An 11,958-nucleotide genomic window follows, 5' to 3' on the forward strand; every position below is an offset into this window, starting at 1 on the left:
GCACCATCTCCAGGGCTTGGAAACCCCTCCAGGATGGGGACTCCCCCCTGCCCTGGGCAGCCTGGGCCAGGCCCTGACAACCCTTGCCAGGGAGAAACTGTTCCCAAGCTCCAACCTCAGCCTCCCCTGGCACAACGTGAGGCCGGTTCCTCTGCTCCTGTCACTTGTTCCTGGGGAGCAGAGCCCGACCCCCCTGGCTCCAACCTCCTCTCAGGCAGCTGCAGAGCCAGCAGGTCTCCCCTCACCTCCTTGTCTCCAGGCTGGACACCCCCAGCTCCCTCAAAAGTCCCAAAATAGGGGACCCTCAACCCTCCTCCTGCCATATCCATGAGAGCAGCAGGAGGCACAACCTGTGGGCAGAGGTGCTGGATGCCCAACCCCCTCCCAGACAACATCTGTTCCAGGACTTGTTAAAAATGAATCTTAACTGAAAAGCTACAAGACTAAGAAGGGTTTTGAGGTTTTAGAAAGTTCCTTGGAAAGACTTCCATGATTTTGGTTGCAGGCCAAAATATCTTAGGTTTTCAGCCACTGAAAGCTGAATGCTTTGCCAATAAAATCATGCTTGGGGTTTTGATCTTCCAGTGGGAAAGAAAAACAAGAGAGAAATAGGCACCTTATTACAGTATAAGGCAGTGATCAATCCCCAAATGCTTCTCAAGAAAAAAGAAGTATTTCTGACTAAGGGCATTTGATGAGCACTGAGCAAGTTTCTTCCTTTTAGGAAAGAGGTGGTAGAGAAAAGAGAGAAACAGCATCAACCTGGCCAGGGCATCAGGAAAGCTGGGGAGGGGCTTGGGACAAGGGCAGGGAGGGAGAGGACAAGGGGGGATGGATGAAAACTGGAAGAGTGAGATTGAGGTGAGACATGAGGAGGAAATTCTTGGGTGTGAGGGTGGTGAGAGCCTGGCCCAGGTTGCCCAGGGAAGCTGTGGCTGCCCCATCCCTGGCAGTGTTGAAGGGCAGGTTGGATGGGGCTTGGAGCAGCCTGGGCTGGTGGGAGGTGTCCCTGCCCATGCAGGGGGTTGGATCTAGATGACCTATAAGGTCCCTCCAACCCAAACCATTCCATGATTCTATGATCAAAAGCTATTGTATTCCTTTGCAGTGCTCAGGAATATTCTTGAACTGCTGCAAAAAATCCTGCTCCTTTGGGTAAAGGAAGAGGTGCAGCTGCTTTTTAAAGTGCATCTCTTTGGAAGCAGGGTTGGTTGGTGACTGGAGAGGGAAGAGCAGCTGGAGGAGCAGGGGCTGGGGACAGATAGAATGAACAGCAGCCAAACTCCCAAGTCCACATGAATACAAAGCTCATACATAAACACAGATGACAGGTATTGATTTTCCTTTGCATGCTGCACGATTGCCCCTGGCTAATGAAATGCAGCCCCCTCCTCAGCCAGGGGTCAGCAGCTGGGTGGGAAACAAACCATCTTCCTCTGACAGGAAAACACAGCCAGTTTGCCCAGGTCTGTGCCTGCTGGAAAAATGTTTGTTTGAGGCTGGAAATCTGAAATCAGACAGAAGTATTTTGTGTTGGGAGCAGTGCAGGCACCCACCAGGCTGGGTAGGGCTTCTGGTGGAATTTGTCAGACTCCTCTCAAATCCAGAATGGTTTTTTTAGTGCTTTGTTTTTGGCTATTGTAACTAATCACAGAATCACAGAATCACCAAGGCTGGAAAAGACCTTTAAGATCATCAGGTCCAACCTATGACCTGACACCACCACATCTCCAGACCATGGCACCAAGTGCCACCTCCAGCCTTTCCTCGAGCACCTCCAGGGATGGTGCCTCCACCACTTCCCTGGGAAGTCCATTCCAGTGTCTGATGACCCTCTCCATGAGAAAGTGCTTCCTGATATCCAACCTAAACCTCCCCTGGAGCCCCTTCAGGCCAGGCCCTCTCCTCCTGTCACTGGTTGCCTGGGAGAAGAGCCCAACCCCACCTGACCACAACCTCCCTTCAGGGGGTTGAAGAAAGTGAGAAGGTCCCTTCTGAGTCTCCTCTTCTCCAGGCTAAACAACCCCAGCTCCCTCAGCCCATCCCTCCAAGACTTTCCCTCTGGTCCCTTCACCAGCCTCGTTGTCTCCTCTGGACCTGCCCCAGCACCTCAAGGTCCTTCTTGCAGTGAGGGGCCCAGAGCAGCACCAGGATGGGAGGTGAGACCTCCCCAGGGCTGAGCACAGGGAGAATCACCTCCCTGCTCCTGCTGGCCACCCCATTCCTGACACAAGCCAGGATGCCCTTGGCCTTCCAGGCCACCTGGGCACACTGCTGCCTCGTGTCCAACCAGTTGTCAACCAGTGCTCCCAGTTCCCTCCACTGGGCTGCTCTCCAGCCACTCTTCCCCAGCCTGTAGAGCTGCCTGGGGTGATTGTGGCCCGAGTGGAAGACCCTGCACTTGGTCTTGCTGAACTTCATGCCTTTGGCCTCAGCCTGTGGTTTGCCAGGCAGCTCAGAGCCCGGGGCAGCTCGGGACATGTCACACCCCTGCAGAGGGGCAGGTCCCTGCTTATGGGCACCCAAGGGAGAACATCTTCTTCAAAACCAAGAACTCACACTGTCTGCTGACGCATACTTCTGCTAAGGGCCACCTGGTCATGTCAAGCAAACCTTCAAGCCACACTTAACTCCTTAAATCCCTGAGGAAAGGGGAGAATTAAGAGGTTTCCTGGAGCTTGCAGCCCTCCTTTCAATCCCAGCTCTGCTCTTGACTTCTCCAAGCAGCTCCAGAGCGTGGCTTGAGTGGCCCAGTTTGCCAGATCAGTGGGGATTAGCTCTGCACCATCCTCCTGCAGCAAAACCTGGGCATCCAGCATCTTCCCTGCTCATTTTAAGGAGCTCAAAATGCTGCTCATGCACACAGCAGGGTGGTGAAAAAACTAGATATATATTGGCTCTCTGCACCAAAGTGCTGCCTGAGCCTCTTCCTGCAGAGCCCGGGGTGTCTCCAGTGCCAGCACAGTCCTGTGCTCCTGGGAGGAACAGTTGAGATGACAAATGCTGCTGCAGCCACGGGCATCCCATTAGGATTCCCCTCACACCCTGCACACACCCTCTCCAAAGGCAGGGAGAACCCAGCCAGGGTTTTCTCTGGAATTGCTCTGCAGTCAGCAGGGCTCGTGGCCCCAGCAGCCTCTGCTTGGCTTGGAAAATGACTCAGGACTTTAAGGTGAGGTGATTATTCTGTGTGAGATGTGCTCTGTGTACATGTTAAAAATGGTAGTCAGAGAGGGACAGAATTAGTGCCACTCAGCAAGGGCAGCCTGGAATAATGAGGCCTTGAAGAAGGCAGTTAATCAAAAGGTTCCAAGGGTGTCCCAGGTAACCAGCTTGGCAGAGAAGACCTGAGGTTTGGAAAGAGTCCAGCACAGGTCACAGAGATGCTGAGGGGAATGGAACATCTGCCCTGTGAGGGAAGGCTGAGAGAATTGGGGCTGTTGAGCCTGGAGGAGACTGAGAGGGGATCTCATAGATCATTCCAAGTATCTAAAGGGGGTCACAGGAGGATGGGGCCTCTTTTCTGCAGTGTCCAGGACAAGGGGCAACGGGCACAAACTGGAGCACAGGAGGGTCAACCTCAACATCAGGAGAAACCTCTTTGCTGGGAGGGTGGCAGAGCCCTGGGACAGGCTGCCCAGGGAGCTGGTGGAGTCTCCATCCCTGGAGACATTCCCACCCTCCTGGACGTGTTCCTGTGGGATCTGCTGTAGGTGACCCTGCTCTGGTAGAGGCTGGACTAGGTGATCTCCAGAGGTCCCTTCCAACCCTGCTGACTCTAAGACTTTCATGGCTAATTGGATCTGAGGAGTGCAGGAGGTGATAAAGAAGAACCCAAATCAGGAAAACTGACTGGGAGACCAGTCTTGGGCAGTGGGAGCTGTGGAATTGGTGATATTGTGTCTTTTAGGTGAAATTAGCTCATTATAATACTAAAAATCACAGCCCCAGGTCCCTGATCAGGGTGAAGACCCTTCCCCTGAGCATGCATAAGAGCAGAAATAGTGGTGCAACCACATTATAACTGCATGTTGATCACTGACCTGTCACTAGAAGGAGGATGGACTTGCAAGCTTATTAATGGTGCAGTTTGGTGCATAAATATGTCATGAAAAATCCTGTTGGGTGTGCTTGATTTGTGGGAAGGCACCAAGCAGCCAGCTTTGTACAGACCTTCAATAGATAACCATGTCTCTTGGTCGGCATTTTGGGGGCTGTTTTAAACCAGGAGCAGTTGCAGCAGCTGCTGGGGCTCAGCTCTGGGAAGGCTGCAAAGAACAGAGGAGGTTTTGGATGGAGAAACCCCCTCTCCTGTTAATACTGGGGGATTTTGCTGCTCCTGGGGCACATCCCAGCCTTCATTATGCCCCGTGCCCTGGGAAGAGCCTTGTCCAGGAAAGGCTGGAGGTGGCACTTAGTGCCCGTGGTCTGGCTGATGTGCTGGTGTTGGTCACAGGCTGGGCTTGATGATCTCAAGGGTCTTTTCCAGCCTTGGGGATTCTGTGATTCTATGATTCAGTTTCTTCCTCGATGCATCTTTTCCTTGGCCCAGCAGCTCCGGGTGGCTTTTTACCCCCCACTGCTGGACAGGCTCTCCAGCGAGCTGGAAACGGTGCCTTTAAATCCAGTTTTTCTCCTCCTTCCCAACCACGTTTTAGTCCCCAACCCTTGGGTTCCCGTGCAGCATCCCTGGGGCAGAGCTCCGGGAGCTGGGCAGGCCCCTGCAGGCTGGCAAGGCACAAACACCCCCTCTGTGACCCCCCCACTCCTTAGTGCCCTGCTGGAGGTGCTGAACCTGCCCCTCCAACCCCCGGGAGCTGCTTTGAGCCTGGATTTCCTGACCCCCTCTGCTCCCTGTCCTGTGCCCCCCGCGCGGGTCCTTCACAGAACCACAGAATCACAGGATCTTAAGGATTGGAAGGGACCTGGAAAGATCACCCAGCCCAGCCCCCCTGCCAGAGCAGGGGCACCCAGAGCACATCACACAGGAATGTGTCCAGGGGGTTGGAATGTCTCCAGAGAAGGAGACTCCACAGCCTCTCTGGGCAGCCTGTCCCAGGGCTCTGGCACCCTCACAGGAAAGAAGTTCTTCCTGATATTCACATGGAACCTCCTGTGCTCCAGTTTGCACCCACTGCCCCTTGTCCTGTCACTGGACATCACTGAACAAAGCCTGGTCTGTCCTCCTGACACTGCCCTGAACGTGTCTGTGAACATGGATGAGGTCGCCCCTCAGTCTCCTCTTCTCCAAGCTCAAGAGACCCAGCTCCCTCAGCCTTTCCTCATCAGGGAGATGTTCCACTCCCTCCAGCATCTCTGTGGCTCTGCCCTGGGCTCTCTCAAGCAGTTCCCTGTCCTTCTGGAACTGAGGGGCCCAGAACTGGACACAATATTCCAGATGTGGCCTCACCAAGGCAGAACAGAGGGGGAGGAGAACCTCCCTTGACCTACCAACCACCCCCTTTCACCCCCTCATCAAGCCACGAGGCACTAATTACCCTCCGGGGAGGGGGGCAGAAGGGCAGAGAGCCCCGGGCAGGAGCCTGGGGGTCCGTCCTGCTCTGTGCCCGCTTCGCACCGGGCTGTGATCTCCCGGGGCTGCGAGCGGAGCGGCCCCGGCTCAGGTTTCCCCCTCCCGGGAGCGGAGGAGCTGGAGGAGCCCGAAAGCCGCGGATTAGCGAGTGGGTGCCGAGCCCTGGGAGCGCGGGGCTGGATCCGGGGCCGGGAAGGAGCTCAAAGCCTGGCAGCACCCGGGCCGGAATCACCCAGTTCCTCCCCTCTTGCCAAACATGTCCCCAGGGGAACCCGCTGCCCCTGCTCCTGCGTGGTGGGGTGCTCCTGGGATCTGTGGGGTGCTCCTGGGAACTGTGGGGTGCTCCTGGGAACAGCGGGATGCTCCTGGGAACTGTGGGATGCTCCTGGGAACTGTGGGGTGCTCCCAGAATGGCAGGATGCTCCTGGGAACTGTGAGATGCTCCTGGGAACTGTGGGGTGCTCCTGGGAAGTGTGGGGTGCTCCTGGGAACTGTGGGGTGCTCCTAGAATGACAGGATGCTCCTGGGAACTGTGGGATGCTCCTGGGAAGTGTGGGGTGCTCCTGGAAACTGTGGGGTGCTCCCAGAATGGCAGGATGCTCCTGGGAATGGTGAGATGTTCCTTGGAACAGTGAGATGCTCTCAGGAATGGTGAGAGATGCTCCCAGGAATGGCAGGAAGCTGCTGGGAACAGTGGGATGCTCCTGGGAATGGCAGGATGCTGCCAAGTTCTATGGGATGCATCCAGGAATGGTGGGATGTTCCTGGGAAGGGTGGGATGCTCTCGGGAATGGCAGGAAACTCCTGGGAACAGAGGGATGCTCCTGGGAATGGTGGGAAGCTCCTGGGAACAGCAGGGTGCTCCTGGGAATGGTGGGAAGCTCCTGGGAACAGCAGGGTGCTCCTGGGAATGGTGGGAAGCTCCCGGGAACAGCAGGGTGCTCCTGGGAATGGCGGGAAGCTCCTGGGAACAGCAGGGTGCTCCTGGGAATGGCAGGATGCTCCCAGGAACAGCAGGGTGCTCCTGGGAATGGTGGGAAGCTCCTGGGAACAGCGGGGTGCTCCTGGGAATGGTGGGATGCTCCCAGGAATGGCCACACTTGGCTGAGGGGAAGAGCTCTGCACTGAGCAGGGTGTCTCAGCCAGGTAATGAGCTCCTGTTTCCATCCCTTAGGTGTGTCATTAGTCTCCTATTAATGCAATTAACACGGCGGGTTAGGTGAGGGTGTGAGTGGCACAGGAGGCAGCTCAGCTCAGCTCAGCAGCTCCCAGCACGGGTTTGGCTGGGCTGGTTGTTGTGCAGAGCCTGGTTCTGCACCCACCTGTGCCCCTCGCTGCTCCAGCTGCACAGGGAAGCAGTTTCCCACCCTCTGTCCTTCCTTCACCCCCCCCGAGCAGCCTGGGGGAGCTGACACCGGTGGCCCAGCACCTTCCCAGAGCTGGGGTCTGTCCTGGAGGGGGTTGGAGGAGCCCAGCTCTGAGCTGGGCTGGGGGCAGGTGCTGTTTCAAAACCTTTCACCCCCCAGGGCTGTGTGGGTGTCAGAGGTGACAGCCCAGCTGGGTTCTGCCCCTGGGGAGGGGGTGAGGGTGGGGGGGAGGGGGTGAGGGTGGGGGGGAGGGAGGAATCACACATCTTGGCAGGTCATCAGCCCACGGCAAGGCTTGGCTTGTGGTGAGACCAGCTGGCAAAATCCCCCCTCACCTCCTGCTCTGCCAGCCCACACCAACCACCCTCTGAGCTGCCAGGACAGGGATGGGCTGGGGAGTGTCCATGATCCACCCCACTCCATCAGAGGTGACACCTTCCCAAGCAGCAGGGTGAAATCCCCAGCTCCCAACAAGCTGCCAGCCCTGGCCAGCTCTGCTGGGGTGGCAGCTGAGCAGACGAAGCTGCAGCAAAGCAAAGGGCCCCACCAAGCCCTGGCTCCAGGGAGGACGTTTGGCTTTGGGCAAACTTCTGACAATCTTGATTAACAACCTCTTCATCTGCTCACGGGGGTGTCAAACCAGGGGAGCTCTGGGCTGTTTCAACTATATAATCAGGAGGGTTTGAGAGAAGCAATTGTCTCCTCTTGCAAGCCAGTTAATTATCATTTAATTGCTACTCATTTTGCATAGATTTTCCTCAACTGCTGTGGTGTTGGCTCCTCTCTCCCTCCTCTCCAGTGGTGCTTGACTCTTGTCTTGTTTTGCCAGGCTGGGATTTGGGATGCTCTGGGCTGTGTTGAGACCTTCAGACCTTCATTTAGGTGTAACTCGTCTGAAGTGCAGCTTTTACAGAAGGAGATCTCCAGGGGCTGGGCTTTGCTCCTCACTATCACCCCACGTTTTGGGGTGCTGCTTTTGGAAAAAGGAACAGGAGAACATGGGAACTACACACAGATGATGGGAAAACGGAGGGGCAGGGAACACACTTTTCTGTTGGTCACTACAAACCAAGCAGGATTTAGTGTTTGAGCAAAATGACCTTTCTCCCATGGGTCAAATGATAAGAGGGAAGTATTTGTAAGCTGAGCTGAATTAAAATAGGGGGGTTTTGCCCCAGCTTTGGGGGGGTTTGGTGTGTTTGCACCAGGGAGGGGAGGTGGTAAAAGCCTCCCTGCCACCAAAGCCCAGCAGCTGATGAGAGGTTCCATAACAAGCTGGGACAAGTATCCAGGTGGACTCAGGCCTGCTGGGAGCATCCAGTGCTTGGTGGAAGCAGCAGGGCTGTTCCAGGAGATACTGGGGTGGGATTAGATCCAGTTTGTGGTATGTGTGTCAGGTCTCAGCTGGGCTGGGGAGAGGGAGGTGGAGCCAAGCCACAGAAATGTTGGGATGTGTCTGGTGATGGGACACCCCTGAGGTGCTGGGGGTGAATGGGACAAAGCACATGGTGGCATCTCCCAGCTGTCACAGCCAGGGACTGGCAGTCCCAGCAGCACCTGTGCAGTGGGGAGAGGAGGTGGCAGCTGCTTCAAGGCTGCACCTGCACAGGACACACCAACGTTGGCTGGAGACTGTCCTGGAGTTGTGGCTGTGGGCTGCTCCTGACCAGCTGGGCAGTCTGTAGACCCCCTTCTAGAATGATAAAATGGTTTGGGTTGGAAGGGACCTTAAAGATCATCTAGATCCAACCCCCCTGCATGGGCAGGGACACCTCCCACCAGCCCAGGCTGCTCCAAGCCCCATCCAACCTGCCCTTCAACACTGCCAGGGATGGGGCATCTGGGTCCTGCTGTGCCACGACCCCTCTGCAAGCTGGGATGATGCAAGTGGTCCAGCCAGGGATCACCTTCTTGGTCTGTCACAGGCTTCTCCAGAGCCACCAGCTCCTTGGGATCACTCACCACCCTGCTCAAGTGATGCTCCTGCAATAAGGACCCATCTAGCCTCTGAGGCCTCACCTGGCACTACTGGAGCTGCAAGAGTAGGACAGGAGACCCAGGTGCTGGGGAGCAACTCCAGGGCTGGAGGCAGCTCCATTGTGGGTTTCATGTGTTAATCAAAGAAATTAAGACTTCCATTAACCTGAAGGGGCTACAGGAAAGATGGAGAGGGAGTTTTTACAAGGGTATGGAGTGATAGGATGAAGGAGAAAGGTTTTAAGCTGAAAGAGGGGAGATTTAGACTGGATAGTAGGAGGAAATTCTTTGCTGTGAGGGATGAGAGCCTGGCCCAGGTTGCCCAGGGAAGCTGTGGCTGCCCCATCCCTGGCAGTGTTGAAGGGCAGGTTGGATGGGGCTTGGAGCAGCCTGGGCTGGTGGGAGGTGTCCCTGCCCATGCAGGGGGTTGGGATTGGATGATCTTGAAGGTCTCTTCCAACCCAAACTGGTCTGAGATTCTATGATTCTATGAAAGAAGCTGGATTAAATTCCATTTCTGTGCTGGGGAGGCTGCTGTGAGTCTGGCATGTCCCACAGCATCGTGAGCTCCCATTCTCATGGTCCCACTTTGCCTCTCCAAGCCTTGGGATAACACCAAGATAAGTTAATGCAGACTTATCTCAAGAGGCTACAACCTCATCAAGAGCACAGGATTGGCAGGTCATTAATATCAGAATGACCTGATAACTTTAAATACAATCATGCAACCAGCAGGAACCTGTAATGATGATTTGTGTGCCTGGTGCTTACCAAATTACAGTGCTCTCCAAGGCTCTGTGTGAGGAACAAATTAGTTCTCCAATGGAAGAGCTTGACCAGAAAGAGATGTTTGTGTCTGAATTTCACTTGTAAACATTGATGTGTGAAATGAAATTCCAGTTTAATTGCCCCCCCCCCCCCTTTCCTGCTGTGCAACCCATTATGTTTTCATTCTGTCTTTGCTCAGCTGGTGAGAAGGAGCAGCATGGAACACTTGGAGGAGTTTCTCTAGCCCTGGTGGTGCTTGTGTGGGAGACCCAGAAGCAGGTGGTCCTCACCCCCTTTTAGATGAGATGGTGTTGGCACCTTCATGGAGAGCCCCTGTCATAGAGTGGGTGGGGTTGGAAGGGATCTTTAAAGGTCATCTAGTCCAGCTTCCCCCTTGCAGTGCACAGGGACCTTATTAACTAATTTGGTTTGCTCAGAGCCTGGTCAAGCCTGACTGTGAATGTCTCCAAGGATGGGGCAGCCACAGCTTCCCTGGGCAACCTGGGCCAGGCTCTCACCACCCTCACAGCAAAGAATTTCCTCCTCATGTCTCACCTCAATCTCCCTCTTCCAGTTTTCATCCATCCCCCTCATCCCATCCCTCCCTGCCCTTGTCCCAAGTCCCTCCCCAGCTTTCCTGGAGCCCCTTCAGGCCCTGGAAGGTGCTCTAAGGTCTCCCTGGAGCCTTCTCTTCTCCAGGCTGGACACCCCAGCTCTCCCAGCCTGGCTCCAGAGCAGAGCTGCTCCAGCCCTCAGATCATTTCTGTGGCCTCCTCTGGACTCATTCCAACAGGTCCATGTCCCTCTTGAGTTGAGGACCCCAGAGACTCCCACTTCCATGCTCTGGGCTTGTGGCCTCGGGATAGAAGGGGACAAAAAAAGCCACCAGCTGCCCCAGGTGCATCTGTGGCCAGTGGGATGCTGAGCCCACTGCAGGGTGAGGTTCCTCCCGTGGGAACTGGGTAAGAACCATGCTGGGCTTGTCTTTTCCAAAAGATAAAATTGCCCCAAAAGTCCTTGGGACAGGAATTGAAGTCATTTTAATCAAACAAAGGTGAGAGCACACACACACTTCTCCAGCTACAGGAAGAAAAGTCACATCAGTCAGAACAGACCACCAAGAGGAGAGGGAAAATCCAGTGATGGGAACACAGATGCTTCTATTTGGGTTCCTTTCTTTGGTGTTTTTTCCAATTTCCAGCTTCCCTTCCACCTACAATGCCCCTCCTTTGGAAAAATCCAACTTGAACACGTCGTGTGTAACATCAACTGGATGTATGAAGCACAAAACTAAAAGCCCCCTGGGGCATTTCCCCTTCTCCATGGCCAGCAGATCTTCCTGAGCTCTTGCCAAAGCACCCACCAGAGAAATCAAACTGGAATGAAAAACCTGACCCATGGTGGTGGCACCACCCAAGTCTGCTCTTTGTAGGGCATCATAAAAAGCATCTGTAGAGCTGGGAGCTGCCAGTTTTCCCACTGCATCACTCCAGGGGTCTTTTTCTCACCCATACATTGGTTAAGGGGCAGTTCCTGGGACTGTTGATGATGGACAAGCTTGTACAAGGACCAAAACGTTGTGGTGACCCCATCCTAGCAGGAGCTGTCCCTGCTCCCAGGACATGACTGGAGGCAATGGGGTGTTTCTGGTTTTGGCTGCCCTGTTGACATGCAGGTGGGAAATCTCAGAGGGAAGGAAATAGGAGGAATTTGCTTCAAATTACTGAACTTTTCCAGCGTTGAAAGAAAGAACCTGGAGGATTTTGCCTGTCCCTCCCTTTAAAGAAAAAAAAATAAAATAAAATATCTGTTTTATCCCTTTCTGGTGGTGTGTCCTGAGGAAAATCACAAACTACTTCAATGTCAAAGATGCTTAAAATCTCCCTAGGGCAAGAAATGCTTCTGCTTGTTCTTTATAGTGGGGAAACTGAGGCAGTGTGGAAGTGTGGAGGGACTCATACCAGACCCTGTAGGGCCCCAGTAGCAAAATCCCTGGGGTGCAGGGAGCAGACCCAGCTCAGAACCCCCTCTGGTATCCTCCTTCTGCCCCAGCATCCCCAGACCACACGTGGGGCAGGGAAAAGGTGGCTCTGAGGAGGTCAGGGCAAAACCCTCCACCTTGCCTGGGCCTCTTCTGCTCAGCTGCTTCTGGTGACCACCTGAACCAGGGCGGTGGGGTTGGGTCAGGGCCTGGGCAGCTGCACAGGAGGTGGTTGGAGCTCCCCATGGGGAGGGAGGCTGCTGCTCCTCCAAGGCACTTAACCCCAACAAGGGCAGGATTTGGCCCCATCCCTTGCATAGGTGCAAGGAGCA

This window comes from Apus apus, chromosome 25, assembly GCF_020740795.1.
Source record: "Apus apus isolate bApuApu2 chromosome 25, bApuApu2.pri.cur, whole genome shotgun sequence".
Taxonomy (NCBI): Eukaryota; Metazoa; Chordata; class Aves; order Apodiformes; family Apodidae; genus Apus; species Apus apus.